The following is an 8,531-nucleotide window of genomic DNA, read 5'->3' on the forward strand; positions in this document are numbered from 1 at the left end:
TTGCCTTACAGCAAGCTGTTCCAATATCCTCACGGGTAGGGGCTAGCGAGAGGAGTGTATTATAGTTTGCCTGCCACCTGCTATCCTATGCTTCCCAGATGTAATTTTGCTTTATAAAAAATGCTAACAGGCTAAGTGTCCGATACACAAAAGTTTTGAGACACAGAACTATGTTTTGATATTTAAATTAATAGAAGAAATCAAAGAAATTTAAATACTGGAAGGAACTCATTTTGTGTGTTAATACAGTGTAGCAATACATGAATAATATGTAACATCATATAACTCAGATAAATGCAAAACAGATGCACAAAAGGGCCATTTAAAATGCTGTTTGTCTTGCCTATGAAATTCATTGTTCTGTTTTATACTTAGCTGTGTTTGTTTGTGCTGGGGGTGTGTTTTTCTCTGTTTGTTTTAGCTGCGGGGCGGATCATCTGTTTCAATAATGGCTGGCAGACTTATTTTGCATTTATTAATTTGGGATGTTTTAACCCAGTTGACTTGCAGTTGCATTCTTCACAATCTCAGACTGTAGTAAACAAAACCAGTAAAATATTCTTTGAAATTAGAGGCAGTTTTGTATAGGTGATCATTTATTTGTTCTTTGGATTTTTGGTTATTTTTTGTTTTATGTGTGAGTTATCAGATACTAAAATTTGAGTAACGATAATTAAGTGCCACAGAAATTGAGACCTGAGATAATACAATGAGGCTGCTTTTAAAATATAAGCCAAAGTAAGCAAGATACTGGACTTCACTGTGTAATGTGGCCCTATTATAATGTCTTTTCCTGTATCTCCAGTAAATATGGGTAATATAAAGCAGAATCACCTTTTATTCCAAAACATGTATTATGCTAGTACAAATAAAATGAGAAGGAAGAGTCCTTAGAAAATTGATTGTACAGTTTGAGAAATCAACTTGTTTTTTCAGTTAGAGTTAGATGATTAAATTCAGTCATCTGAGCTGAGTATTTTTCTTTACAGTGTTCCATGGAACCAGTTCCATTTCGCAATAATTTGCCGTTTGGCATGTGCTCCATTAGCTTGGTATACAATTGCAAAATTGTAGTTTAAAACAGTTTTGTGTGTGTGAACAGTTAGTTACATGAAGAATTGCTATTGGAACTTTATTAGAGTGTTTAAATGTGGATAAATTCTAGTTCTGAGAGAACATAGTTAAAATAGTCAAATTTCATTTTTTACTTAATACCCCAAACTCTCTATTTTTATCTATTATGTTTAGGGTTGGAAGAATTAGATTTTATCAGTAAATGTCAAACATTGATTTCAGCATATAAACACAAACCAACAAAAAATTTATTTCCCTCAATAATAATTGAAATTTACAGATAGGCAATGTAGGGGAAATGCTGTTTGAGAAATTATTAGGGTTTGATTTGATGATATTTACTTTGTATATTTTTGGTGTGATGTTGACAGTTTGTGTTTTTACAGGTTTAAAGTTAAACAGCTTTAACTTTCTGAATCTCAATATCTGTCAATAAATAATTATTGTCTGACCCCATCTCTCATAATTTTCTGCAATTATGAAAATTTAAATTGATGAACATTCAAAAAAAGCTTTAAATCTATAATTATTGAAATTTTCAAAAAATAAAAATTGACCTCAGCCTAACTATGTTGCATAGATTTCTGACTCCTGAATTTCCATTTTGTGCCACTGCCTAAATCTAACTGCACCTTGAGGTATTGCTTCTCCAAGGCGATTATTTTGCTTCATGATCTGTCTGATATAAAGATCTAGAATTAGACTGTTCTGTTTTGACGGATTTGCTGCCAGGTGATAATGTTGGAGTACTTACTTCAAACCTAAACTCAACCTTAACTATTATCCCAAACCCTCTATCTTTTTTACTCTTACATTCACTTATTCATATTTATCTTGTAGTATCTTTAGTGTTCTCAATGGTGAACATGGGGAATTACTTGGAGGGAAACAATACATCTTTAATTATATCTGGACTATGTCAGAAGTTTCTGAACTTCAGAAACAAATAACTTGTTCCCTCCTTTGTAAATGCTCCTTTTTCTGAGAGAGAAGTTATTTTAAAATGACACTAAATGTGGGTCTCGAACATTAGAAACATATAACAAGTCAAAGTTTCCTGTCTGCAGCATCTTGCAATCTAAATTAAATTGAACTCTCTTCAGACATTTCCTTTTCAAGAAGACTTAATGCTTGGAATTATATTTTAATAACCTTGTATTTGATTTTAAAAAGAAAATGCTAAACACAAAATTATCAATTCCATGGAAATGAAAAGGTGGTTATAATGAAGTACTGCAGATTTAAATGAAAATTATTTAAATTAAAGCAATTTAAATCAGTGTTTTAAATCATTGATTTTTAATCAGCTTTTCCATTTGTACTTCAGTTATTTTCTAAAGATGCATTCTCATTGGTTGATATAACCATTAAAACATGTTGATTTACAACTAAATAGTTTTTACATTCGACTTGTTACATTTTTTTGCTATCTAGTTAGAGCAGTGGTTTGCAGACTGCAGGTCTCGACCCAGTACTGGATCATGGAATGTAAGGCACTGGGTTGTGGCTGCTCTGGTCAGCACCGCTGACTGGGCTATTAAAAGTCCCGTTGGCGGTGCTGCCTGGGTAAGGCAGGCTAGTATCTACCTGTTCTGACAGCACACTGCGTCCCCGAAGGGCCAGCAGCAGGTCCGGCTCCTAGGCAAGGGGGCCATGGGGTTCCACGCGCTATCCCTGCCCGAGCACCAGCTCCGCACTGGGGGGGTACAGTGCCTGTGGGCGAGAGCTGGGCGAGAGCCGTGCGCGCCTCTGCCTAGGAGCCAGACCTGCTGCTGGCTGCTTCTTGGAAGCCTGCCTTATCACTGCTGCTGACCGGGAGCCACCCAAGGTAACCCTGTGCCCTGCCCCCTTGAGCCCCCCCAAACCCAGAGCCCCTTCCTGCACCCGGACTCCTCTTCCCTGGTCCCACCCCAGAGCCTGCACCCCAGCCCAGAGCCCTGATCCTCTACCACACCCCAGCCCCTGCCCTGAGCCCCCCAAACCCAGAGTCCCCTCCTGCACCCCAAACCTCTCAACCCTGGCCCCAGCCCAGAGCCTGCACCCAGAGCCCTGACCCCCTGCCCCAGCCCAGAGCCACCTCCCACACCCTGAACCTGTCATTCCCAGCCCCACCCCACAGCCCTCACCCCAACCCTCTGCCCCAGCCCTGAGCCCCTCCCACATCCCAAACCCCTCACCCCCAGCTCTGTTGGGTTGCAGACATCAACAATTTTCTTCAACTGGGTCTCCACAAAAATGTTTGAAAACCACCGAGTTAGAGAATACTGCACTATATACATTTATTTAAGCAATTATATAACTTAATATTTTCAGATTCTTAATTGTACATTTTTAGTATATTAGAAAATGGTGAATGATTTGTCTCAATCTGCATTAGGATGGTAATTGGAATTTAATTAAACACATAAAGCAACATATACAATTTATTAAAACACCCCTAAACGTTTTGCATACATAAACTTCAGTGTTTTTCTATGAGCAGGAGAGTAAGTTTTTTCATGGTGGGTGGAGTCATAAATAATCATAATTTGACAACGGAGTCAATCAGAGCTGAGGTAGAGAGAAGCTATAAAACAGGAGTATGAAACCACCCGGGTGGGGTCAGTGGATGGTTCCGTTGAGATACATGATGGTGTTTCGTAGAGTCAGAGGCCGGCTCCCTATGATAACTTTGCCAGCCTGTTGCACCCAGTAGCACAACTCCTGGCTGCCCCACACGATCAAGCCCTTAATACAGTACATACGTATTGTGCCATATTTATAAAGCTTGACCTCAAAAATTAGATGTTTTCCCCCTGATTCTTTATATAGAAAAGCAGTCCCTGTAACTCTAATTCAGAGGGTTTTTAGAGACTCATGGATTCAGCATTTTTAGTTTTTATTTAAATGTTGAGAGATTTAGGCCTTAATTTGTTGTACATTGATTTAATTTTAAATAGGTTTATTTTTAAAAAGAAATAATTTAAATATAAAAATAAAAAATATCCAATTTAAATAAAACATATTTTTCTCCCCCTGCCCCCCATTCAGTTTTATCCACCCTGAAAATTACACCCACCTTATTTGGCACAAAGCTCAGAAGACTCATGTATAGAAATGACCTCTTACTGTGTATCAACTATCAAGTTAAAGGTTTTGATTAAAGTAATCATTTCTGAGCCTACTGACTGGGACAGTCCTGCTTCTGAATAATGGTGTTGCTTCATACCAACAGTATGTGAACCCAGTGTCAGGAAAAAATGAACTAGTTTCCTTCCTCTTTTGTTACTTCAGTAACAGTCCAGAAAAAAATTAGAATGTGCATTTCTCACCTTCAGCATTCTTGAATTGGCACCTATCTATGGTTGGCTAAGCGAATTAGCTGGTTATACAAGATACTCTGCCATGTGCATCAGACTAATAGTGAGCCCTAGCTGTTCAAGTATTCAGGAGTTTGCATGATACCATGATTCAAGAAAAGTTTGCTTTTTATATTTAAGCAAAGGATTCTCAGCAACCTTAGAAATACACACTAAATAGCAAATGAAACTATGCTGTGAACACCATTTAAAACTTACTTTTCATTGATCTTATGACAGCCAGCCCTGCACAGATGGCAAGTTCATATTATTCCTGATTCCCCAGAGTCACAGTTGCCAACTGTCACGTGGTAAATAAGCACCTGACTTTCACAATAAGCCAAAATCAAGCTAATCCCATTTCAGAACAAGACCAAAACAAGCCAATCCCTAAAAACCCCAACACTGTGACTAGATCCCCCCTGGCGTGCAGTCTGGGAGTGTGGTGGGCCCACTGTGCACCCCAACTCTCTTCCCCACCACCCTTGCCTCCCCCTTGCCCCTGCTTGCCGGGAGCCAATTTTAAAAAGAAGCAACAAGCTACAATCCAAAAACTAGCCAACGAGCAACTCACAAGCCAATTAAGCCAAAAACAAACCCAATTTCTGCATTTTTTTCGTGGGTTTGGCATATTTGCCCAGAGTGTGCTATATTGGTGACATCAAGTGAACTGCGGTAGGCTCAAAGACATTTTTTCCCAGTATTGTCCAGTTTTGCAAGTTTAAAAAGACAAGATTACAAAACCAGGAAATGTAGTAAAATTCTATACATACCAGAGGCCCTGTAGGCAAGTTTTGTGGTTAATGTCACCAGGAAAAATGTACTCTGTGGTATTGCAGTGAGACTGGGCACTAAGGAATTATTATTATTTATTTTAAAGAAGGGCTTCTTAAGCTAATACGCTAAAAGTTCCTAACTAATGAGGCCATTTGGCATGTTTACACAAAGTTATTAGAACTTCATTAAAACTGGATGGGAATTGTTTTACAACACATTTTGTACAGGTTGTATTGTACTTCCCAATGTCTTCAAAGTGCTTTGGAAACATGCTAATCGTTAGCAAGCCTAATAGTTTTTTATAACTATTTTTTCTCTCTCAATAACTATCCCTTAGTTCCTTTGTTAATATCTGGTTTTGAAGTTCTTAAGCTGCATTTCTGCTCCTCAAGCCAAAACAGCAGTAAACTACCCAGAGGAAAAAAAATCTGATAAATAGAAAGCATCATATAAGGCCTAATTTTATGTGCAGAGGCTGGGCTTAGCATGGGCTCTGTAATATACCTAGGTTTATATCTATTTTAATAATAAGAAAAATCATATGAACTTGAATGAAAAATGGATATTTAAAAAAAAAATCACAACACTTTCCTAACACAAGGCTGCCAGTCCTGTCTTAACTTTCCCTAGCTTAACTTGCCTGTATACTGTTTTCTAAGGGCTAGTCTACACTGAAAACTTACATTGGCTTAGCTACTTCACAAGGGGGTCTGAAAAATCCACACCCCGCGGGAAATATAGTTAAACCAACCTAGCCCCCAGTGTAGAGAGCACTAGGGGCAGGTCTTCACTTAAAATGCTGCATCAGCACTGCTGCATTTCTTCAATGAAGACTATCTGTGCTGATGGAGAGCTTCTCCCGGCATAGGTACTGCACTTCACCGAGAGGCGCTAGCTATGTCGATGAGAGAATTATCCCATCAACCTAGCATGCCTACACTAGGAGTTCGGTTGGCTTAGCTGCGTTGCTCAGGGGTGTGGATATTTCACACTGTTGAGCGACGTAGTTATGCCAACTTAATTTCCTGGTCTAGAGGAAGAATTCTCTCATCGACATAGCTACCACCTCTCGAGGAGGTGCATTGACTACAGCAACAGGAGAACCTTTCCTGTAGCTGTAGTGAGTGTCTACACTGAAGTGCTACACTGACTCAGCTGCAGTGCTGCTGTAATGTTTTAAGTGTAGACAAAGCCTAAGTGACTACATGAATGTGAGATTAATAATTTGCATAGCATTTCTTTATCCCAAACGACCCCAAACTGATTTTCAAATTTTGATGAGCTACCTCTGGAGCCACTTCTAGAGTGGTACGCAGCTTGTATCGTGTTGCCCACGTGTAGTAAAATACAAGTTGAAAACAGGAAGTGAATAATAAAACATCTAACTGGAACTTTAGAATAAGTATACGTAGGCACAACATAAATTACATTATGGGAACTGGCCTAATATATGGGGTGTTATGCAATCATAAGGGATTTGTAATAGTTATATTGTTATTTTGGTTTAAAATATACATCCTCACAAAAATAATGCTCTTTAGTACATTGTCATTAGGTTATGGCAAGATATGATTACCCAAAATAAAACAAGTTATCTCCCCTGGGTCAATATTAAATATTTATTGAAAACAATTTTTGAAATAAAATAGAAATTAATAGAGCTCTGAAATTGTCAAATACATATTAGGCATATTACCCACAAGCATGATTAAAGAATTAGAAAACATGATCTATATAATGACAGACTTAAGGAGCTCAATCTATTTAGCGTAACGAAGATAAGGTGAAGGGATGAATTGATTACAATCTGGAAGCACCGATGTGAGAAACAAATATTTAATAATGGGCTCTTCAGTCCAGATGAGAAAGGTATAAGAGAGTGCAATGTCTGGAAGTTGAAGCTAGACAAATTCAGACTGTAAATTTTTGACAGTGAGGGTAATTAACCATTGACTAAATTACCAAGGGTTGTGATGGATTCTCCATCACTGACTATTTTTTCAGTCAAGATTGGATGTTTTTCTAAAATACGTTCTAGGAATTATTTTTGGGAAGTTCTGTGGCCTGGATACAGGAGGTCAAACTAGATGATCACAATGGTCCTTGGAATCTATGAATAAGTGTATGGATGTTTGATATTTTCACATTCAAATGAGAAGACAACCTTTGAAAGGCATAAAAGTCATTGCATATGCTGTGAGCAAGTCAACTGCAAGATTGCATTGAGAGGGAAAAGGTGAAAAACTAATTCAGCCCAGGGGTACAATAGTTTTCTATCCCATCTGTCACTGTGTACAGAACAAAACTCAATGCTTGGGGACCACTGTAGCTTTCAATACTTGAATCCATCTTCATTGATTCAAATTATAAAGCTAGATGCTTATATGGGATCTGAATATTAGGAAAATAAGAACATAAGAGTGGTCATATTGGGTCAGAACAATGGTCCATCCAGCCCAACACCCCATCTCCTGACAGCAGCCAAGCGACACATGCCTCAAAGGGAATGAACAGAACAAGGCAATCAAGTGATCCATCCCCTGTCATCCTGTCCCTGCATCTTGCAATCAGAGGTTTAGGGACATCCAGAGCATGGTCTTATATCCATGACCATCTTGGCTAGTAGCCATTGATTAGACCCATCCTCCATGAAATAACATCTGTTGGATCTACAGCTGAAAAGTGCTATATAGGAGCCAGTTATTTTATTATATGATGTTTTTCATCAGAAGATGTCAGCGTCGCTTAAATAGTGTAAAGAACCAAGTCAAGAGCATAAAAGTTAGGAAATGCCAGAATTAAGGTTATCTGTGCAACCTTAATTTGGCCCTTTTGTGCTTATGCATTATGATACAGTCTTTAATTACATTATCACACTTTTTCCCCACAGGCCCTTGCCTCATTCAGTGCACTGGATAGATGCTGCCCACTTAAGGAGCCTGTTATTTAATGTATTCTCTTCTTACTGTTCCAGTGTGGCCACATGCCATATGTACTACACTTTATTCAAAGTCTACTCTGAATTATTGATTTCCTTATGGTTCTTCTGTGGCATTCATTGAGTGCTTTACAAAGATAAATTAAGTTATTTGCACAATACTGCTGTGAGGTGAGAGGAGGTATTATCTCCAGTTTACAGATGGGAACTGAGAGAGAGGTTAAGATAGGGTTACCCTATTTCAATAGTGCAAAAAGAGGACACTCCACAGGACCCCGCCTCCGTCCCTGCCCCAACTCTGCCCCTTCCCCACCTCAATTCCGCCCCCTCTCCTGAGCACCCCACATTCCCCCTCCCCCCCCCCCCCCCCCCCCCCCCCCCCCCCCCCCCCCCCCCCCCCCCCC

General features: G+C 39.1%; 1 protein-coding gene across 3 annotated transcripts in view; it reads left to right on the top strand.

The window, feature by feature from the left end:
* The window catches only part of IFNGR2 (interferon gamma receptor 2), a 35,243-nt gene that overhangs the window by 1,572 nt on the left and 25,140 nt on the right, over nt 1-8,531 (top strand). The window lies entirely within an intron of this gene.

The sequence above is a fragment of the Trachemys scripta genome, chromosome 1 (genome assembly GCF_013100865.1).
Source record: "Trachemys scripta elegans isolate TJP31775 chromosome 1, CAS_Tse_1.0, whole genome shotgun sequence".
NCBI lineage: Eukaryota > Metazoa > Chordata > Testudines > Emydidae > Trachemys > Trachemys scripta.